The following is a 24,092-nucleotide window of genomic DNA, read 5'->3' as shown; positions in this document are numbered from 1 at the left end:
GGTCCTGGGTTAATGCAGCAGAACTTCTCTCAGGCTGAACTTCATCCTGACAAAGCTGGCAGCCAGGGTTAGAGGCCCATTTGATCCCATACTGGGATATGATTCATTGAGCACAGTAGGCATTGATTCATGGGGGGCAGTTTGCTGTACTACAGGGATCTTCTAACTGTGCCCCCAGTGTACATGAAGATTTTCTAAGGTGTGAGGTGTTACCGACTTTTCAGGGATCAATTATCTATAACTTTTAATGTTTCTATGTTTCCTAAAACTGATCAAAGAATATCTACAGTTAGGTGTTTTATCAGTTCTCCCTCCTCCCCCTTACGAAGAAAGGTCTACTGCTTACTCATTCTGACTCTTACACAGTTCACTGTTCCAAGTGTAAAAGTCTGTAGGGTACCAAAGTAGTTTTTTGAAATAATTGGCATCACTTATGTTCAAGATATTAAACATTCTTCCTCCGTCTATATCATTGAGACAGACATTTCCAGGGGCTCCTGGGTGGCTCAGTTGGTTAAGTGTCCGACTGTGGGTTTTGGCTCAGGTCATGATCTCACGGTTTGTGGGTTCGAGTCCTGCATTGGGCTCTGCACTCTGTCAGCGCAGGGCTTGCTTGGAATTCTCTCTCTCCTTCTTTCCCTCTGCCCCTCCTACACTCACGCTGTCTCTGTCTCTCTCAAATAAAAAATAAACTTTAAAAAATTAAAAAAAAAGACATACATTTCCAAAAATATTTTACTTTATATGTTTAATAATTATGTATGAAAATGTGCATGTACTTACATTGTCTTGATCAATGATATACTAGTAATATTGCGAATAAAACTAAGAATACATTATTTAACTTCTAGTCACAGAAATACAATTTATATTTTATTTATATACAAAATAATTTAAAATTTAAAACCATTTTACATTAAGATAAAACCCTATAGCAAATGTGAGACAGGAATACAATTTCAAAGAGCTAAAGGAACAGTTGTGTGCTTAGAATATAGTGATAATTGAGACAGAGTCTGCTTTCATGGTGAATATATACCAGTGCGGGAGACAAAATGTAAATGAATTGGTAAATGTGCAAGACAATTTCAGGTCACAATAGATACTATGAAGAAGTAAACAGGTTAGTCCATCCAGGAAAGCTGATCAGAGGAGGTTACATTTGGTACATGTACAAGAGATGTGTCTCTTTTTTTGAACAAATACATCCTCCCAGTTGTGGGGAAGGAGTGGGTAGGAAGGAGAGCACATCTCATTTACGTAAAAGAAGATCTTGTGCACATATATTTTAAATGGATGCTGTTGAGAATCAAATTTCTGTGGTATTTAAATTCCACTGGACTCATTTAAAAGGGTGATCTCAGGTTTATTTTAAAATATTTCAAGTATTTCTAAGCTTACCACATAGCAGATATTACATCATTTGCAGCCTTTTATTTTATTTTATTTTACTTTATTTTAAAGGCTTATTTATTTATTTTTTTTTTGAGAATGAGCACAAGTGGGGGAGGGGCAGAGAGAGAGAGGGGTACAGAGGATCCAAAGCAGGTGCTGCACTGACAGCAGAGAGCCTGATGTGGGGCTCGAACTCATGAACCAAAAGATCATGACCTGAGCTGAAGTCTGACACTTAACCAGTTGAGCCATCCAGGCACCGTAATTTGCAGCCATTTAAACTTACAATTAAATTTTTTTTTAAAAATTTATTTATTTTTGACAGAGAGAGACAGAGCACAAGTTGGGGAGGGGCAGAGAGACAATGAGACACAGAATCTGAAGCAGGCTCCAGGCTCTGAGCTGTCCGTGCAGAGTTTGATGCAGGGCTCGAACTCACAAACCATGAGATCATGACTTGAGCCAAAGTCGGACGCTTAACCGACTGAGCCACCCAGGGACCCCTGCAATGAAATTTTTTATATCAATTGAAAATGTTTGAGTGGCAATACATTACTGAGATTCTTTGACAGATACATGAACAAGGAACTTTAAAGACCTTTGTGTAGTGGCTTAAAATATGGCCTTTGAGTTTAGGCCACTGGGGGTTGGAATTGTGGATCCACTATTCCTGGTTGTGTAAGTGAAAAGTCAGTTCTGTGAGCCACAGTGTCTGCATCTATAAGACAGTCCCTTCTTTACATAGAGGAAAGTTTGAAGTTTTAAGTGAATAATGCATATAAAGTGTTTACCTGAGAATGAGGACTCAATAAATGTTATCTATCTATATTCTCAATAATATACCTTTACTATCAACTCTGTAGGGCTGATTCAGCTCTATTGTCTCATATGGTTGCAGAGCAAGCTGAAAGGCACATCATCAAATCTAGTCCTTTGCTGAACTGGGGTAGCACCTAGAGGCAAGCCATCCTATTCGTGTAATTCTTTCCTACTTGCTTCATGTGTAACAATCCAATGTAAGTGATTATTTTTCCTATTTTACTGATATGGAGGTCGATGCTCAAAGGGTTGAGTAACATATCCAAGGTCACTCAGCTGGAAAAGGTAGAGCTGATAATGATGGAGCTGCGATTATAATTGGGTCTTTATAATTCCGAAACGTATTCTTTCGTTGATATACTGTATTGCCAATATTATAATATGTGCTTCTCATATTTACCCCGAGTTCTGAGCTCAAAGACCGTATTGTGTTTCTCTTCTAAATGCCAGTGCTCCTGGCCCAGTAGTTAGTCCTTATTGTTTGCCAGTCCAAGCAGAACGCATGTTGAGACACTTAGCGAGAAGGCGTGCACTTCTGCTGGTCTTGCTCTGACTTCCTGTGGTCTCTACTTCTTTTAGTGAGGAGAGAAGTCTGAGGAAGTTAGAGATTTTCCCTTCTCTCTTCTTCAGGGCACATGTATCCCTTTCTAGAGTACAGTGCGATAAAATCATGAGGGGAGTGGCCTCTCCCTGAGGAGAAGCTGAGGGCTTTATCTCCTGATGCCCCAATGTGCCTTTATCTTTTTTGTTTGTTTGTTTGTTTGTTTGTTTGTCTGTTTTAAAGCCCTTGGGGACTTTATGCGACATTCCTGAGGTTATTAGGGAAGAAGTAAATGTTCGCAAAGGGCAGAAGACCTTAGAAGCAAGCTCACAGGACCTGGCAGGGTGAAGAGAGGAGAAGCTGAATGAAGATGGTGTTAGAAGAAGAGAGGATTTAGAATTGCCTCAGGGAGGGGCTGAGAAAAGAAACTGGAGGATGACTATGAAGTGTGGTAGAAAAAGTAGCCTTTAAAAACATAGAATCTACCAAAAGCAAAAGGAAGGATTCACTAAGGTATATAGCAGAAGGAAAAATGTGAAGTGAAGGGGGAAAATGGAGCTGATAAATCACCAGGGAGATCTAGCAAGGCCCTTAAAGATCATTAAAGGAAAACCTAATGCCAAAATATTAGAGTTAAAAAAAACCTTGCAAGGACAGAGCTTGCCTGTGTGTGGGTCCTAAGAAAATACCACAGCAAAACCAACTCCTTTACCTCTGGCACCTACACAAGCATGTGTGCCCTGAAATGAAATCTTTCATGCCACCCTAGTACTCCCACTAGCTTTGTTCCCGTTCTTCTGTCTCATTCCTATTGGTCCCAAACCATAGGTTTAGGACCAGTTGCCCTTAAGAACTGGCCTGGAGGTATTGCCAACGTGGCAAGATTGCCTGCTTGGGTTGCCTCCTCCTGGCAAAGGGTCAGTTTCCTTCAGCTGTCCATTTGCTCATCATACTACTGACCTTGTCCATATTATGAATGTTTAATTGGCCATCTCCCTTTATTCAGTTGAAGTCCCTTCAAGTCAGGGACTGTGGCTTTTTTGTTCATGTAATATTCCCAGGACCCAGTGTGTGGGGAATGGATTGGACAGGGAGGAAGTAGGAGTTTATGTAGCGATACTAAGGGAGAAACAGTCTTGATAAAGAGTTAAATAAAAGTGGCTTGATTTGGGGAGTCGGAAGCTGCAGCATAGGAAAGTGTCTGCTGGAGACTTTTAAGAGACACACTGCAATGAGAGTTCAGGACTCTGTCATGGATTGCCTGTGGGTACCAAGCAAGGTGGAGGTGTCAAGGATGATCTGGACAGAGCTCTGGATGGCTGGTGGTGCACTTGTCTACAACAGGTCACAAGAAGAGGAGGAAGCTTAGGAGGGAGATAAAAAACCTGAGATGCCTGAGTGGAGAGGTTGAGTTGGACACGAAATTGATGTCTCCTCTAGACCTGACTTCTTTCCTGATTGGAGAGCTCTATTTCCAACTGCTTACTGGACATTTTCACCTGGAAGAGCCACAGGCTGCTCACACTTGTCATGTCCAAAGTCAATTTGTCATCTCCCTCTGAAGCCTTTTTCTCTTCCCATAATCGCAGTTACTCAATGGGAATTATCTTTTCCTGCTTCCTCTGTCTCTTTCTGACCTGCAAATCCAAAACACCCATGCTGTGTAAGTCTCTTTGATTTGTATAGTTCTTGACTCTGTTCTCTCATTTCCATTTCCACTGCTTTACAAATGCTCATTTTACCCCTGCCCATTTTAATAGCTTCAAATTTATCTCCTGACACTAAATAAGCATAAATTTCAAACTCCACTGTATGTCAGCAAATGTCCTTTCCCTTCTAGCCTCAGCACATCTGTATATACCAATCTCATCTTCTTCCCTCTGCCACTTAGCAACCCAAACCTTGGATAACCTGCTGTTATCCAAATGTGTGCTACTCTTTAATGTGTGCACCCTTACACATGTTGTTACCTGTGTAACAGGAGAAAAGGTGTTTCACCACCTCAGGCTACCTTGCCTGCAATTTTCTTAGCTTGGAATATGTCCCTCCCACCCTACTCTTTGGTCAGTTTAATGTCACCTTTTCAAAGAAACCCACTGTGCCTGTAGTATAGTTTAGCTCCCCTGTGGTCACTCTTGAAGAGCCCATTTCTTTTTCTTCAAGCACTTATCACAATGGTGATATTACTTATGTGTTCATTCATTTATTTTTATTTTTTTTTTTTAATTTTTTTTTCAACATTTTTTATTTATTTTTGGGACAGAGAGAGACAGAGCATGAACGGGGGAGGGGCAGAGAGAGAGGGAGACACAGAATCGGAAACAGGCTCCAGGCTCCGAGCCATTAGCCCAGAGCCTGACGCGGGGCTCGAACTCACGGACCGCGAGATCGTGACCTGGCTGAAGTCGGACGCTTAACCGACTGCGCCACCCAGGCGCCCCTGTGTTCATTCATTTAATGACTGTCTCTCTCACTAGATCATAAGCCCCCTATGGGTAGGTCTGTGAACATTTTGTTTGCCATTGTGATTCCAGCATCTATGGTAGCAGTTGAAGGAATGGATTTAGATAAAATCCTTCAGAGAGAGAATTTAGAGTGAGAAAAGAGAGCCAAGACAGACACTGGGGAATACCAGCATTTAAGGGGCCAGGCATGCAAGCAGATCCCTTGAAGAAGTCTGAGAAAAAGCACTGCAGAAGGTAAGAGACCAGGGCAGAACAGTGTCATGGAAACTGGTGATGATGAAAGTTTCATGGAGAGAACAATTAATAGGATAGGACAAAATGTTGCAGAAATCCACAAAAGTAAATATTCAAGAGTAGCCATGAGATTTGTCATCTTAGACGGCCATTGGAGATCAAAATGGAAGTAATTTTCATGGAGTGGTGGGGTTAGAAGCCAGATTTCTGGGAGTCAAGTTAATGAGAGGTAAAAAGTAGAGACAATGAATGTGTATTGTTGTTTCTTAAAAATTTACCTCTGAATTGAAGGAGAAAAATTCATGAAGGTAGTTAGAAGAGCATACAAATTTGAAAGTGGATTTTTTTAAGAGAAAAATATGTTTGCAAATTATAGGAAGGAATAAGTGAAGTTGTTTGAGTTGAATATATAAGCTAGAGATAGGATAATCGACGGAAAGTGTCTCAGACATCATGGAGGGCTTAGAGCACATGTACAGAAATAGGATTTGGGTGAGAGGAGAAAAATCTTGCTTATGAGGGTGGAATATGCAATAAATGAAGAAAAAAATTTAAAAAATAAGGATAATGTGCATGTAGATGTATTTGTAGGTTAGGAAGCATATCTGATGCCAAGAGAATTTCTGCATTGTGATTCCTATAACTTTATGAAAGAAGATGAATGCAGGGCGCCTGGATGGCTCAGTCAGTTGCGTATCCAGCAGTTAATTTCAGCTCTGGTCACGATCCCAGGGTTGTGAGATCAAGCCGCACATTGGGCTCTGTGCTGAGTGTGGATCCTGCTTAAGATTCTCTCTCCCTCTCTTTCTCTCTTTCTCTCTCTCTCTCTCTCTCCCCCCACTTCTCCTTTCCCAACTTAAGGTCTCTCTTGCTCTCTCTAAAAAGAAAAAAAAAAAGAATGCTCAGCCATTCGTTACATAGAAAGGTGATGCCATGATCAAGTGAGATTATTTCAAGGATGTAAGGATGGTTCAACACCTACAAACCAATTGATATGATACATGACATTAGGGAAATTAAGGCTTAAAATCATACAATCATGTCAATAGATGCAGAAAAAGTATTCATCAAAATTCAATATCCATTTATGATGAAAAAATCTCAACAAAGTGAGTAGAGAGGGAACATAACATAATAAAGGCAATATATGCCAAGCCCACAGCTAATATCATGCTCAATGGTCAAAAGGTGAAAGCTTTTCCTCTAAAATCAGGAAAAAGACAAGGATATAAAATCTTATCACTTTTATTTAATATATGGGAAATCCTAGCCAGAACAATTAGGCAAGAAGAAGAAATAAAAGACACCCACATCATAAAGGAATAAGCAAAATTATCACTATTTGCATATGACCTGATATTATAACTAGAAAATCCTAAAGACTTCACCAAAAAAACCTTCCCCCCAAAAAAGACCAGTTAGAACTAATAAACAAATTCAGTAAATTTGCAGGATCCAAAGTCAATATACAAAAATCTGTTATGTTTCTATACACTAATAACAAACTATCATAAAGAGAAATTAAGAACATGATCTCATTTACAGTTTCATCAAAAAGGAATAAAATACCTAGGAATAAGTTTAATCAAGGAGATGAAAGACTATATAGCATCCATAAGTTATTATAGATATCTGTAAGATATTCATGAAAGGAATTGAGGAAGACACAAATAAGTGGAAAGATTCTTCTCGTGGATTGGAATAATTAGCATTCTTAAAATGTCCATAATACCCAAAGCAATGTACAGATTGAGTACAATCCCTATCAAAATTCTGACGGCATTTTTCACAGAAATAGAACAAACAATCCTAAAATTTATATGGAGCCCAGATAGCCAAAGCAATCTTGAGAAAGAATGAAATTGGAGGAATCAAACTCGTGATTTCAAACTATATTATAAAGCTATACTAATCCAAACAATATTTTAATGGCGTTAAAACAGACACATAGATCAATGAAGCAGAATAGAGAGCCCAGAAATAAACCCACACATATGTGGTCAACTAACTTATGACAAAGGAGGCAAGCTGTATACAGTGGGGGAAAGGATAATCTCTTCAATAAATGGCGTTGGGAAAACTGGACAACCACATGCAAAAGAATTAAATGGGACCACTATATTTACCATTCACAAAAATTAACTCAAAATTAATTAAAGACTTTGATGTAATGCCTGAAACCATAAAACCCCTAGAAGAAAACATAAGTGGTAATCCTTAACATTGGTCTTGGTGATGATTTTTTGGATCTGAAACCACACAACAAAAGCAAAAATAAACAAGTGGGACTACATCAAACTAAAGAGATTCTGCACAGCAAAGGAAACCATCAATGAAATGAAAAGATAACATACTGAATAGGAGATAATGTTTGCAAATCATGTATCTGATAAAAGATTAATATTCAAAATATATAAAGAACTCATACAACTCAATAGCAAAAAATCTCAAACAATCTGATTTTTAAAAATGGGCAGAGGATCTAAACAGACAATTTTCCAAAGAAGACATACAAATGGTCAACAAGCCCATGAAAAGCACTAATCATCAGGGAAATGCAAATCAAAACCATGATGAGATATCAATTCACACCTGTTAGAATGGCTATTATCAAAAAGACAAGAAATAACAAATTCTGGGGAGGATGTAGTGAAAAGGGAACCCTGTTGTACTGCCAGTGGGAATGTAAATTGGTACAGCCACTGTGGAAAACAGTAGGGATGTTCCTCGAATAATTAAAAATAGAACTACTATGTGATCCAGCAATTCCACTTCTGGATATTTATCTCAAGAAAATGAAAACATAAACTTAAAAAGATATACGTACCCCTATGTTCATTGTAGTATTATTTACAATAGCCAACATATGGAAATGATGTAAGTGTTCATCATTGGTGGATGAATAAAGAATGTGTGTGTGTGTGTGTGTGTGTGTGTGTGTGTGAGAGAGAGAGACAGAGAGAGAGAGAGAGAGAGAGAGAGAGAATGGAATATTACTTAGTCATGGAAAGAAGGAGATCTTGCCATTTGTAACAACATGGATGGACCTTGAAGGCATTATGCTAAGTGAAATAAGTCAAACAGAGAAAAACAAATACCATATGATTCTGCTTATATGTGGGATCTAGATACGAAACAAAACAAAAACCAAGTTCATAGATACAGATAACAGGTTGGTGGTTGCCAGAGGCAGGGGGCCGGGAATGGGTGAAATGGGTAAAGGAGGTCAAAAGTTATAGACTTCCAGTTATAAATAAGTCATGGGGATGTAGTGAACAGCATGATGACTATTGTTAATAATACTGAATTTTATATTTGAAAGAGGCTAAGAGAGTTGATCTTAAAAGTTCTCATCACAAGAAAATATTTTGTGACTATGTATGGTGACACATGTTAATTAGACTTACTGTGATGATCATTTTGCAACATATGCAAATATTGAATCATTACATTGCACACCTGAAACTAATATAACATTATAGGTCAATTATTCCGCAATTAAATGAAAGAAGAAAGATGATGATACTATGAGACCAGAATGAACTTTAAATTGCAGGGTTAGCAGGGGCACCTGGGTGGCTCAGTCAGTTGGGTGGCTGACTTCAGCTCAGGTTATGATCTCACAGCTTGTGAGTTCGAGTCCCGCATCGGGCTCTGTGCTGACAGCTCAGAGCCCGGAGTCTGCTTCAGATTCTGTCTCCCTCTCTCTCTACCCCTCCCATGCTCACGCTCTGTCTCTCTCTCTTTCAAAAATAAATAAACATTAAAAAAAATTTTTAAATTGCAGGGTTAGCAGCAAGAGCACTGCTAGGAATTTACCCAAGGGATACAGGAGTGCTGATGCACTTGCACCCCAATGTTTATAGCAGCACTTTCAACAATAGCCAAGTTATGGAAAGAGCCTAAATGTCCATCAACTATGAATGGATAAAGAAATTGTGGTTTATATACAATGGAATGTGTTTATACAATGGAATACTACATGGCAATGAGAAAGAATGAAATATGGCCCTTTGTAGCAACGTGGATGGAACTGGAGAGTGTTATGCTAAGTGAGATAAGTCGCACAGAGAAAGACAGATACCATATGTTTTCACTCTTATGTGGATCCTGAGAAACTTAACAGAAGACCATGAGGGAGGGGAAGGGAAAAAAAAGTTAGAGTGGGAGAAAGCCAAAGCATAAGAGACTCTTAAAAACTGAGAACAAACTGAGGGTTGATGGGGGGTGGGTGATGGGTGCTGAGGAGGGCACCTGTTGGGATGAGCACTGGGTGTTGTATGGAGACCAATTTGACAATAAATTTCATATTAAAAAAATAAATTGCAGGGTTAGTTTTATTCCTGGTTTACCTAGTCTCTGATATGGTTTTTTTTTTTTTTTGAGAATTTATAATTGAACTTGAAAGGATTGTGGATATTGGAGTTCTACCTGTGGAAAGCTGAATGTGGACTTAGCAAACTAACCCCGTGATTAAGAACACGTTTGGCTGTTATATGAAACTGAGTTTGAATTTTGGTTCCATCACTACAAGCTTTTATGTGAGCTTGAGTCACGGACTTAACCTTTCAGACATTTACTTTCCTTAATGAAAAGTGGGAGTACAAATACCTGCTTCGCAGATTTGTGAGGATCGTATGAGGTAACACATGTTCAGTACTCAAAAATGAGATTTTAAAACTAGAAACATGATAAGGGGTTCTTCCCCCTCCTGATACCCAATTATTCTGGCAAGGAATTTCTTTTAAGCTTCTGAGACAACAATCAATATATAAGCTCTGCATCCTCAGGGCAATCAGACATTGAGTATATGGCAGGGATGTTGAACAGAATCAGTGGAAAATTTGGCTTGTGCTTTTTTTCCTTCAGTCAACTAATGAAACAACTGGCTAGCAATTTACTGAGATGCCACTTTTAATCCAACCTTTAGTACCAAGTCCAGGACACCATGGTTTTTGAGGTTTTTTTTTTTACATTTTTAAAAAAATATATGAAATTTATTGTCAAATTGGTTTCCATACAACACCCAGTGCTCATCCCAACAGGCCCTCCTCAATGCCCATCACCCACCCCCCCTCCCATCCCCCATCAGCCCTCAGTTTGTTCTCAGTTTTGTTTTTTATTCCCCTGAAAATATTTTTTATTTATTTTATTTATTTTTATTTTTTTAAGTTTCTTTTTTTTAAATATATGAAATTTATTGTCAAATTGGTTTCTTTCTTTCTCTTTCTTTCTTTCTTTCTTTCTCTTTCAATATATGAAATTTATTGTCAAATTGGTTTCCACACAGCACCCAGTGCTCATCCCAAAAGGTGCCCTCCTCAATACCCATCACCCACCCTCCCCTCCCTCCCACCCCCCATCAACCCTCAGTTTGTTCTCAGTTTTTAACAGTCTCTTATGCTTTGGCTCTCTCCCACTCTAACCTCTTTTTTTTTTTTTTCCTTCCCCTCCCCCATGGGTTTCTGTTAAGTTTCTCAGGATCCACATAAGAGTGAAACCATATGGTATCTGTCTTTCTCTGTATGGCTTATTTCACTTAGCATCACACTCTCCAGTTCCATCCACATTGCTACAAAGGGCCATATTTCATTCTTTCTTATTGCCACATAGTACTCCATTGTGTATATAAACCACAATTTATCCATTCATCAGTTGATGGACATTTAGGCTCTTTCCATAATTTGGCTATTGTTGAGAGTGCTGCTATAAACATTGGGGTACAAGTGCCCCTTATGCATCAGTACTCCTGTATCCCTTGGGTAAATTCCTAGCAGTGTTACTGCTGGGTCATAGGGTAGGTCTATTTTTAATTTTTTGAGGAACCTCCACACTGTTTTCCAGAGTGGCTGCACCAATTTGCATTCCCACCAACAGTGCAAGAGGGTTCCCGTTTCTCCACATCCTCTCCAGCATCTATAGTCTCCTGATTTGTTCATTTTGGCCACTCTGACTGGCGTGAGGTGATATCTGAGTGTGGTTTTGATTTGTATTTCCCTGATGAGGAGCGACATTGAGCATCTTTTCATGTGCCTGTTGGCCATCTGGATGTCTTCCTTAGAGAAGTGTCTATTCATGTTTTCTGCCCATTTCTTCACTGGATTATTTGTTTTTCGGGTGTGGAGTTTGGTGAGGTCTTTATAGATTTTGGATACTAGCCCTTTGTCCGATATGTCATTTGCAAATATCTTTTCCCATTCCATTGGTTGCCTTTTATTTTGTTGACTGTTTCCTTTGCTGTGCAGGAGCTTTTTATCTTCATGAGGTCCCAATAGTTCATTTTTGCTTTTAATTCCCTTGCCTTTGGGGATGTGTCAAGTAAGAAATTGCTACGGCTGAGGTCAGAGAGGTCTTTTCCTGCTTTCTCCTCTAGGGTTTTGATGCTTTCCGGTCTCACATTCAGGTCCTTTATCCATTTTGAGTTTATTTTTGTGAATGGTGTGAGAAAGTGGTCTAGTTTCAACTTTCTGCATGTTGCTGTCCAGTTCTCCCAGCACCATTTGTTAAAGAGACTGTCTTTTTTCCATTGGATATTCTTTCCTGCTTTGTCAAAGATCAGTTGGCCATACTTTTGTGGGTCTAGTTCTGGGGTTTCTATTCTATTCCATTGGTCTATGTCTGTTTTTGTGCCAATACCATGCTGTCTTGATGATTACAGCTTTGTAGTAGAGGCTAAAGTTTGGGATTGTGATGCTTCCTGCTTTGGTCTTCTTCTTCAAAATTACCTTGGCTATTCGGGGCCTTTTGTGGTTCCATATGAATTTTAGGATTGCTTGTTCTAGCTTCGAGAAGAATGCTGGTGCAATTTTGATTGGGATTGCATTGAATGTGTAGATAGCTTTGGGTAGTATTGACATTTTGACAATATTTATTCTTCCAATCCATGAGCACGGAATGTTTTTCCATTTCTTTATATCTTCTTCAATTTCCTTCATAAGCTTTCTATAGTTTTCAGCATACAGATCTTTTACATCTTTGGTTAGATTTATTCCTAGGTATTTTATGCTTCTTGGTGCAATTATGAATGGGATCAGTTTCTTTATTTGTTTTTCTGTTGCTTCATTATTAGTGTATAAGAATGGAACTGATTTCTGTACATTGATTTTGTATCCTGTAACTTTGCTAAATTCATGTATTAGTTCTAGCAGACTTCTGGTGGAGTCTATCTGACTTTCCATGTATAATAGCATGTCATCTGCAAAAAGTGAAAGCTTAACTTCACCTTTGCCAATTTTGATGCCTTTGATTTCCTTTTGTTGTCTGATTGCTGATGCTAGCACTTCCAACACTATGTTAAACAACAGCGGTGACAGTGGACATCCCTGTCGTGTTTCTGATCTCAGGGAAAAAGCTCTCAGTTTTTCCCCATTGAGGATGATGTTAGTTGTGGGCTTTTCATAAATGGCTTTTATGATGTTTAAGTATGTCAGGACACCATGGTCTTTGTGCTCATGAGGCAGCATCTCAATATTTGTGGGAAAAGAGAACAGGTGGAAGCCATAGTCATTAAGTTGTGCTCAGAACATGCTTAGCTATTTTCTCTCTTAGAAAGATTTCTCCCTGAGTTGGTATAGATCCTGCACAGAATTTCTAACATATAACAAACCATTTAAAAAAGTCTCTAACATGTCTAAAAAATGCATTTCAAGTTCTAAGCAACCGGTGTTATAGAAAAGAGTTTGTATATTAACCTATGTGCAGGCTGGGACTAGTTGTATAGTAGTGGCGGTGATGATCTTGTTGAAGGAGTGTGGGGCATAGGGGATTGGGAAGAAGAATTGCCCATCTCCAATAAAAATAAAGACAATGTAGAATATTTTTTCCTAATTATGATGAATCTTGAAGGAGGAGTCTATTTTTTAGAAAGACATCTAGTGTCATTGGAAATCTTCTATGTAGTACTCTAGTATGAAAACTATCTGTACATTTTAGAGAAGTGGAAAGAGCCAGAAAGAGAAGAGGTTATTGGGCATGGTACAAGGAGAAAAGATCAGCAATGATGATGAAATATTAGAGAAACTGAGACTGATGGTCAGACAAATTTCCCAAGAGCAAAAACATTAGGTTGTTGAATACTATCAGATGAAGTGCTAAAAAAAACCTACCAAACAGAACCCTGCAGTTTGCTGAATTGAGAAGACAGAGATTTCAGGTGGGCTGAAGCAGCCAGAATTTGTACTACACTTGATCTTAGCCAAAAGGCTAAGAGGCGATGAAGCACCCAGAATTTCTAAGGCAGAATATTGGAAGGGAGGGAGCTATGTTAAGAAAGAGCACCAGAAATCTAAACATGGGTCCCCTTGAGTCTTTGACTAAACAGAAATCTGAATAAGTGTAGGGTGAAACTTTTGGCAATGAAACATTTTTAGGTATATGTAAGCTGAACAATTGTAGAGGTCACAAAGGACCAAGAATAATTTGAGTTTTTATCAACACGAGTAGAGAGACCTTATTCCATATGTAGAACATTTAGTAGAGACCTTGTAAAACTTGAGTGTTAGTTGGGAGGCTAAAATATCACAGAATAAAGGATAACCTAGACTCACACTAAAAAAGCTTAAAAATGAGCATGAAAAGAATCAAACTAATCCACAAGAGACTTAATTTCCTGACAGAGCAGTGTCCAACATTTTTAAAAGGAATTAAACGCAACCTAGCACTCAACAATGCAAAATTTGTAATGTTTAGCATCTAAAAAAAAAGTTGCAAGACACACAAAAAAGCAGGAGAAAAGTCAGTTAATATCAACGAGCTTAAAAATGATGGATAATAAAACTAGCAGACAAAAACATGAAACAGGTATTATAAATACGCCCAATAGGATCAATGATTAAATTGAAAATACAGACATGATACGGAAAGAAGGAAAACATAAAAAGGAACTAAAGGCGACTTTTATCTGAAATGAAAATGTTATTTGATAAAGGGATTACCAGTAGAACAGACATGACATTAAACAAAAGATAAATGAAGTTGAAGAGAAAGTAATAGAACCTCTTTAAGACCTAGCAATGGAACTTATCCAAAATGAAACTTACATACAGAGATAAAAAGGATTAAGAAAAACAGACCTGTGGGGAAATACCAAATTGATTAACATGTAAACTAGAATTATGAAAGCAAGAGAGGAGAAAAAAAGAACAGAAATAGTATTTAAGGAAATAATTACCAAATATTTTCTAAATTTTATGAAAATTATAAACTAATAGATCAGAGGAACTCAGCAAACATACACAAGCAAAATACATACTACAAAAAACACACCAAGAACCTCATAATCAAACCACAGCATACTACTGTTTCTGAGAAGAATCTTAAAGGTAGATAGAGGGAAACGAGACATTATATGTAGAGAAACAAAAGATAAGAATTACAATAGACTTGGGGAGCCTGGGTGGCTCAGTCAGTTAAGCGACCAACTCTTGGTTTTGGCTGAGGTCATGATCTCACAGTTTGTGGGTTTGAGCCCTGTATCAGGCTCTGTGCTGGTGGCATGGGGTCTCTTTGGGATCTCTGTTTCCCTCTTTCTTTACCTGTGCCCTGCTCATGTGCGCTCTCTCTCCCCCCAACCTCAATAAATAAATAAATAAATTTTAAAAAGAATTTTAATAGACGTTTCTTCAGAAATTATGCAAGTCAGAAGATACTGTATATTCTTAAAGTGCTGGACAGAATTTTGTCAACCTAGAATTATAGACCCAGTGAAAATACCTGTAAAACATGAAGATAAAATAAAAGCTTTTTTCAGACAAAAGAAGCTATAGGAGTTTGTGGCCAGCAGATCTGCACTACAATATACCGTATATAGTTCTTCAGGCAGAAGGAAAATGATACCTGCAGAAAATGTGAATCTACATAAAGGAATATGAAAATGTGGGGGTAAATATCAAGAAGTTTTTTTTATTATTTAAAAATTTCTTAAAAGATAATTAACTGCCTCAAGCAATAATAATAATGTATTTGGGATTTATAACATGAAAAAGCAAAATGTATGACAGTAGCATAAAGGGAAGATAGGGAAAGATAGGGAAATGGAGGTATATTTTCACAGTATTCTTACATTGTATATGAGCCAGTATGATATTATTTTAAGATAGACAGAAATAAGATAAGGGTGCATATTGTAAATCCTGGATGAATTTTTAGAAAATAAAGAGATATAGTTAAACAAACCAACAGTGGTGATAAAATGGAATTAAAAGATAGAAAAAGAAAGCAGGAAGATGAGAAGAAAAACAAAGAATGTATGAGATAAATAGCTAAATAATAACAAGATGGTGGATTTAAACACAATCATATCAGTAATTTCATTAAATGTAAATGGTGTAAATTTTGCAACAAAAAGCCAGATTGTTAGATTAGATGGTAAAACCCCCAATTATACAAATTTGTCTCTATATAAAGACACAGATTTAAAAGGAAAAGTTGGGAAAAGATAAAGGTGTTTTAGCTACATTAATAGAAAAAATAGACTTCAGAATAGGAATATTACCAGGGATATTTCACAATGATAAAGGGGTCAGTTAAGAAGGCATAACAATTCTAAATGTTTATCCACCTAATAACTGACTTCAAAATGTGTGAAACACCAATAGGTCTGAAAAAAGAAAAAGACAAATCTACAATTATAGTTGCAGTTTTCAGCACTCTTTTCAGTAATTGATAGAAAAAGCAGATGGAAAACAAACAGGGATATGGAAGATTTAAATGACATTTTAATCAGTGTGGACTAATTGACATTTATAGAACATTCCACACAGCAAACACAAAATACACATTCTTTTCTAATACCCATGGAACATTTACCAAGATAGACCATATCCTCAGTCATTAAAAAGTCTCCAGAAATTTTAAATGATTGAAATCGTATGTAGTATGTTCTCTGATCACAATAAATTAAATTAGAAATAAGTAATAGAAAGATACCTGGAAAATCTCAAAACATTTGGAAATTAAGCAGCATGATTTTAAATAATACATAGTTCAAAGAAGAAATTACACAAAAGCTGGAAGATATTTTGGGCTGAACTGTAAAGATAACTTGCATTATCTAGTGAAATGAATCTTAAAGGGAAATCTATAGATTTAAAAGCTTATATTACAAAAGGATAGAACTCTAAGAGCAATAGTCTGAGCTTCCATCTTAAGATAGAAATATAGGAGGGGCGCCTGGGTGGCTCAGTCAGTTAAGCGTCCAACTTTGGCTCAGGTCATGATCTCATGTTTTATGAGTTCAAGGCCCATGTTGGGCTCTGTGCTGACAGCTCGGAGCCTGAAGCCTGCTTCAGATTCTGTGTCTCCCTCTCTCTCTGCCCCTCCCTTGCTCACACTCTGTCTCTCTCTCTCTCTCAAAAATAAATAAATATTAAAAAAATTTTAAAAAGATAGAGATATGGGAGCAAATTAAGCCCCAAATCACCAGGAAACAAATAATAATACAATGAAATAGAAAACAAAAACATAATAAAGAACATCAATGAAATCAAAAGTTGATTCTTTGAAAAGATCAACATAATGAGTAAACCTCTGGCTATACTGATCAAGAAACAAAAAGGACACCAATATTACCAATATCAGTAGTGAAAAGGGGGGTATCTCTAAGATTTGACACACATTAAAAGGATAACTAATGGGATATTATAAACAACTTGATGCCAGAGAGCACAACTTGTATAAAATGGACAAATTCTTTGAAAAGCAAAATTATTTCAGAAACCAATAGGAAATCTGAATATCAATTAAAGACATTAATTCACAATCAGAAACCTTCCCAGAAAGAAATTTGTGGGCCCAGATGACTTAACTGGTGAATTGCATCGACCTTCCAATGTAGAAAATCCACCAATCATACATAAAGTTGTCTTGAAAATATAGCAGGAGAAATAATTCTCATCTCATTTTATGGGGCTTGCATTATCCTGATATCAATGCCAGACAAAAACATTACAAGAAAACTACTGACCAATATCCCTCATGAAAATGAATCACAAATCTTTAGCAAAATGTTAGCAAACCAAAAATGAAATATGTAAAAAGCATAATACATCATGACTAAATGGTATTTATCCCAGGAATACAAGGTTGACTGACATTAAAAATTAATTTAGCTCATCTTATTACTACAACAGAGGAGAAAAACTCTATGTCATTTCAATCAATACAAGAAAAGCATTTGAAAAAATTCAACATCCATTCATAATAATAAATTCCCATCAAACCAGGAATAAAAAGGAACCTCCATAGTCTGATGAAAGTCTGATGATTGCACACCTCTATGAATATACTAAAGCTGTTGAATTGTGTACTTTATTTTGATTTAATTTTTTAACATTTTATTTATTTTTGTGAGACAGAGAGAGAGAGAGAGAGCATGAGCAGGAGAGGGGCAGAGAAAGAGAGAGGGAGACACAGAATCTGAAGCAGGCTCCAGGCTCTGAGCTGTCAGCATAGAGCTTGACATGGAGCTCGATCCCACGAACCATGAGATCTTGACCTGAACTGAAGTCAGATGCTTAACTGACTGAGCCACCCAGGCACCCATGAATTGTGTACTTTAAATGGTTGAATTTTGTGGGATGTGAATTATATCTCAATAAAGCTGTTAAAAAAAACCCAAATTATTGCTAACATATTACTGGTGGAACCTGAATGATTGTCCCTGAGATCAAGAACAAGATAAGGATGTTCATTCACTCTCTTTACTTCTAGTCAACATTGTACTGGGCATTCTTACCAGTGCAATAAGACAAGGAAAAGAAATAAAAGCTACATAATTTAGAAAGCAGCAAGTAGAACTATCTGTGTTCGTGGATGACATGATCAAGCATGCTGCAAATCCCCACTAATCTGCAAAAAAACCCTGCTAGAATAATAAGTAATTTTAGCAGGATCTCAGGATATAAAATCAATTGCATTTCTGTGTATTAGCAATGAACAAGTAGAAATTGGAATAAAAAATAAGACAGTATCATTTGCAGTAGCATCCAAAAACATGAAATATGTGAAACCTCTACCCTGAAAACTAGAAATACTGGGGCGCCTGGGTGGCTCAGTTGGTTATATGTCCGACTTCAGCTCAGGTCATGATCTCGCAGTTCGTGGGTTCAAGCCCTGTGTCAGGCTCTGTGCTGACAGCTCACAGCCTGGAGCCTGCTTCGGATTCTGTGTCTCCCCTTCTCTCTCCCCCTCCCCTGCCCTCATTCTGTCTCTCTCTCAAAAATAAATAACAAACAAAAAAATAATAATAAAAAACCTAGAAATATTTCTGTGAGAAATTAAAACCTAAATGGATTGATTTACTATGTTTATAGCTGGGAAGACTTAGTATTGTTATACTTTCAATTCTCTCCAAATTGATTTTAGATTCAATGAAATCCCAGTAAAATCAATATTGCTATAGAGTTGGTATTATTAAAATGTCACTTCTCTCCAAATTGAGTTATAGATTCAATGAAATCCCAATAAAAATCCCAGCAGGCTTTCTTGTAGAAATTTCCAAGCTGATTCTAAAATTTATATGAAAATCTAAATGCCTAGAATAACCAAAACAATTTTGGAAAAGAAGAATAAAGTTAGAGGATTTACACTTACTCATTTCAACACCTACTATAAAGCTAAGGTTAATCAAGACAGTGTGTTATTGGTGTAAGTTCAGGCACATAGATCAATGAAACACAATAAAGGGTCCAAAAGTAGACTCCTGTCTGTATGGTCAACTGATTTTCAACAAAGACGCCAACTGTTAGTTTATCACACACAAAGATTAACTTCAACTGGATCATAATCCGAAATGTAATTGCTAAAACTATAAAACTTCTAAAAGAAATTTTGTAACCTTCGCAGAGGCAAACCTTTCCTAGGACACAAAAAACTTAAATGGCTATTACAGTAGTTCAGGGTATGGAAGCAGATGCTGTATTTGTGGAAGGCAGTGACTTCGAATATGTTCTCAGTGCAATATTTTTGAATAGCCTTCAGTATGTATACAATTACTTATAAATTGTATGTATGCACTGCTATTCTAACATTTCTATGTATTATAGAACATGTGCAAAATGGAAAAACAAGACAAGATGAGATAAACATATAAATCGAATTGTAATTTTTTTCCTGCACATCAGTGCATAGTCTTGGGTAATAAGTGGGGTGCGTGCAGTTGCTCTTGTCAGGCTCACCAGGAGCATCGTGGACTAGAGAAGGGGTGGATCTTTCTCACCTTGGGGGATCTCACTGATCCTTCTTTCCTTCTTTCTTTCTGGATCTTTTTTTTTTTTCTTTTTGGAACAGGTATATAAGTCGTTTCATTACTCGCTATGAGCAACATTGTGAAACTTTCTCAATATCTGTGTGCATAGCCCTAGAAGGTCATTATAATTTAAATAGAGCAAGATTTTAACTGTTTTGGCACAAAATTTGCCTGTGATGCAAATTAACTTCCCCATTACAAACTGGCTGAGACAGAGAGACAGGGGCTGTCTACTAGAAGTCCCAAGCTGGACCCAGAGGAAAGTGTGTACAAGGTCTGGCCCCGCAGAGAGGATCATGAAGGAGTATAGTTTATTTTCTTCACTCCCACTTCTCCCTGAGGTAAGGGTGGGAAAAAGGAGAGTGTTAGATTGGCTCAGTGGCTCAAACTAAAGCCTCAGGGACTCTTATATTTAAAATTGATGTCACTGCTAATGTGTTCCTTGAGTGTATCTAAAGTCCTGCCTTTCTATTTCAATTTCCTTTTTGGTTATGTGAGACCAGCTATGACAGCCTGTTATACGTGGAAGGCTAGTGTTGCCAGATTTTAATTTAGGGAATACAGCACTTATTCTTGATGAATTGGTCCAGTAGGAACTAGAGTAGAATCTAAACAACTCTGGAGGTCTGTGGCAAGGAAACAGAGGGAGACAGATTTAATCAACCTTCACCCAGGCAGCCTGTTGACAGATTTCTAGACTGACTTGATCAGTGCACTGATTTCCTAAGTAAGACCTCAAAATTATTTGGACTGATTTCACTATACTTCAGCCTTCTCAAGATGTTATACTTCTAAAGTAACTAGCTTGGGGTTCCTTTGTAGGCCACACAAAAGAATAAAAGACGAACACGCCAGATTGTCTTGTGGTCCAGACTGAAGTGTAGATATGGAGTGAGCATATAGAAGTTGAGATTCTGAGCCAGCTTAAGCTTCACTGGCATGTAAATCATTTGTTCAGTCTACAATAAAGTTAGCCATTAAAATCTCTCTGGTATCCAGAATCAATGTCAACCGCAATCGAATTGGGGCAATGAACCCAAGAATGGCATTTACTTGAGCTGTAAATCCTAAACCCATCACCCTCCAGAGCAGAAGCAAAAATGAAGGAGTCAGTGAGTACTGTAATAGGTTCCATATGTTATTCTAAAGAGAGTCTTAACAAAAAAAAACTTAGACTTACAGATCACCATACATTTGTAGAAGAATTTACATATGTGAATAAGAAGCGAAAGAACTGACAATGTCAATTTTTTGCTTCTGTTTTCTGCCACTTTTTAAAAAAATTTTTTTAATGCTTTATTTTATTTTTTTGAGAGACAGTGACAGAGCGTGAGCAGGGGAGGGGCAGGGAGAGAGGGAGACACAGAGTCCAAAGCACTGCCAGTTTTTAAATATAGGGAAATAATTGTTTAGTTAGCCCTGGAAGGGCAGTGCTGGGGCCCCATGAGAAAGTGGAAGAGTTGGCAAAGTGGACACAAAAGGAGGGAGGAAGAAGCTAACTCTCGGCCTGGTAGATAAGGAAGCGTAGATAAGGAAACATAAATTTCAGAGACCCCTCTTAGCTCTTCCTCTGCTACCTGAGTGCAAAGAGTTAGTATTTCTCTTTAAGCATTGAAGTCACGAGGCCGAGATTTAACAGGGCCACAGTTCTGTGGAATTTTTGAAAGGCCATGACAGAATGGAAAGGGAAGCTGTGTTCTGAGTCAGACAGATCTGTTTTCAAATTTGCATTCTGTTGTGTGATGTTGGCCAGTTCACTCAACTTTGCTGAGTGTCAGTGTCCTCTAATGGGGAATTAATACTCAACTCCCAGAGCTCTTGCTGTAACACACTTGTGCATGTCTGACACTTATCCTTTCATTTTGAAATGTATCAGTGAGATGTAGCCTATCATTTTGAAATATTAAAAACAATGTTTATTTATTTATTTTGAGAGAGGGAAAAAGAGAGAATGGGTGCACACATGTGAGCAGGGGAGGGGCAGAGGGAGAGGGAGAGGTTGAGAGAGAGAGAGAGAGAGAGAGAGAATCCTAAGCAGGCTGCCAGTTCAGAGCCTGACACAGGGGTCCATCTCACAAACAGTGGAGCTGAAATCAAGAGTCAGATGCTTAACTGACTGAGCCACGCAGGTGTCCTAAAATATTTCTTTTTCTCTTCATATGATTATAGACTTTGCAGTGGTTTGGATTAAGAAGTCCCAGCATGTAGGCCGATAGAAGGAACACATATGTTTATTTATCTTTTGTGTCCCTGCCTCATACACACCTGGCACAATGATTAGTCTATAGCTAAATAAAATGTTAGGAACTTCCCTTCTCCTCCTTTGGGTAGCATGATGCCAAGTGGGGTTGAAGCAACTTGACCCTCATATTCCCTGGAAGTTTGCCATCTCACTGCAGTAAGTCGCATTGGCCCATTGACCCCTCAGCTAGGACACCAGGGATGCTAAGTATATTTGCACAATTGCTATTGTGGTAAGAGGTCTGAATCCAAGATGCAATCTCATTCTGTTCCTATTGTGGTTTATTGGAGATAGCAAGGTCGAGCTGTGGCAATGAAAAAAAAAATGGAGGAAGGCAATGAGAAAAAAGTCCTGTGAAAGTTTAAGGAGGAAAAAAGAAAAGAAAAAAAAAAAGAAACTACAATCCAGTTGGAATGAAATGGTGACACAGAACGAAATGATCCTATTTTTCCTCAGACAGGTGCTGCCGTGGATTTCATAGTGGCTCTGACATGAAAATCGACACCTGACAGAGGTCTCAAGCCCCACATTCCTTCCACCCCTCATTTGTTGGTATCAAAACGGAGACGTTTCACAAATTTGGCTATCACATGCTGTATGTGTATGTAAAAGGGCTGACAAAATGGGCCAATCAGACCACGGCCACATCTGTCAAGGCTCTAACCCTTAACCTCAGCGAAAACGTAATCTGGGATCAAACACAGAAACCCTGCAGATGTATACAAGGCATTTCATGCAGCCTTTGAAAAGACTGTGACGGGTGGCTGGTGCTATTCTGCAGGCCTGATGAGAAATCCAGGCTTGGCTGTGCTAGGAATATTTGCAATTTTAAAGAAAAAGTAGGTTCGAATTCAGTGACTATTTAATCCATTCCAGCAAGGCCTTCTCTGCAGGCTGAGTTGAAAATACTCCTGACTCGTTGCTATGCAGAGCCGTTTTCAACTATGTTTGGAAATTTGTTTGGGATTTGGTTTTCAGTTGTCTCATCTAGGCTTAAGATCTGTTGTTTCCCTGCAAAATAATGTGAGGGTTCTATCCTTAATGACTTAATGACTTAATTCAATAGATGTCTCTCGGCCAACACATACACACACGAATGCAGGACTATTTGTCTATGGTGTAAATTTACAGAGCTTGACATGAGACAGAAACAAAAAACAAAAAACAAAAGCAAACAAGCACACACACACACACAATATACACCACGGAAGAAATAGAGAAGTTGAGTGTCCTTATAGAGTTTGCTAAAAGACTATTTGAAAACAGTTGAAAATATTGAATGAAAATTATTGAAAGTAACGATGGCATCTTTTCCAATATGCATGAACCATGACCAACGTAGCTGTATTTACTGATGAAAATGTCATTATGCCATGGCAAGCTCAAGCCTTTGGGGAAGGTTTCTTAGAATTCTATAAGATATGGCTTTGACTTTTTGTTGTGTTTGCTCAAGGCACACGGGTCACCAGGGGATAAGCCCACAAGATCTATGCAAGAGCCAAGACTCAAGAAGCAACATCTCTAGTGGTTTCTCCTCCATGCCATTGTCTCTTTAATGTTTCTGTGTACATCTGGGTCATTGAGTTTTTGATCCCACATGGGATAGGTTTACCATGTTATATCGTGGGTACAGATCAAAAAAGCTGGGAAGAAAGTAAAAAATGCGAACCAGTGGGAGAACTCTCCCTAACACAAGGCACACAGATCCCTCCCTCTCCCATGCTGGATGAACATTGGACCCATTCCTTTGGTCTTAGCATCACTTATGGGTATTTATGCCAATTTAAGAGGTCAAGATCAGGGAAGGAACAACATAGATGAAAATGAAGATGCTGCCCTGATGATAAAGCTTCTTGTACCTAGTTAGTCTAGCAAATTGGTGTCTGGGTATTTAGCAGTACCAACTAGATTTATTGCTATGTGAAACTAATCAGAGTCATCTGTGTGGGGCAAGATGTTATCTGATCTAATGAAAGAAAAGTTGTAATTAAGAATATATGGGAAAAAGAAAGAATATATGGTATATGTAAAAGTCATGGTGTCCTTGCTGCTTAGAGACTGAGAAAGAGAATAAGGATTGGCCTAGTGCCAGTTCACTGTGCATGCCTCTCCCAGAAGTGTTTTCTTGAAAGAGATTTCCCGCCCTCCCCC

The 24,092-nt window shown here is 38.0% G+C and overlaps 1 protein-coding gene across 4 annotated transcripts in view; it reads left to right on the top strand.

Annotated features, from left to right (window-relative positions):
- The window catches only part of RGL1 (ral guanine nucleotide dissociation stimulator like 1), a 254,758-nt gene that overhangs the window by 63,352 nt on the left and 167,314 nt on the right, over nt 1-24,092 (top strand). The window contains exon 1 of one of the 4 annotated variants that reach the window (XM_042924548.1): nt 2,394-2,411. The exons of the other annotated variants lie outside the window; for them this stretch is intronic. The gene's annotated coding sequence lies outside the window, so the exon portion shown is untranslated. Of the gene's footprint in view, nt 1-2,393; nt 2,412-24,092 lie in introns of those variants that run through there. 4 annotated transcript variants of the gene reach the window in all.

This window comes from Panthera leo, chromosome F3, assembly GCF_018350215.1.
Source record: "Panthera leo isolate Ple1 chromosome F3, P.leo_Ple1_pat1.1, whole genome shotgun sequence".
Classification (NCBI taxonomy): domain Eukaryota; kingdom Metazoa; phylum Chordata; class Mammalia; order Carnivora; family Felidae; genus Panthera; species Panthera leo.
Note: the sequence above shows the minus strand (reverse complement) of the source record. Positions and strands in the feature narration are given on the sequence as shown.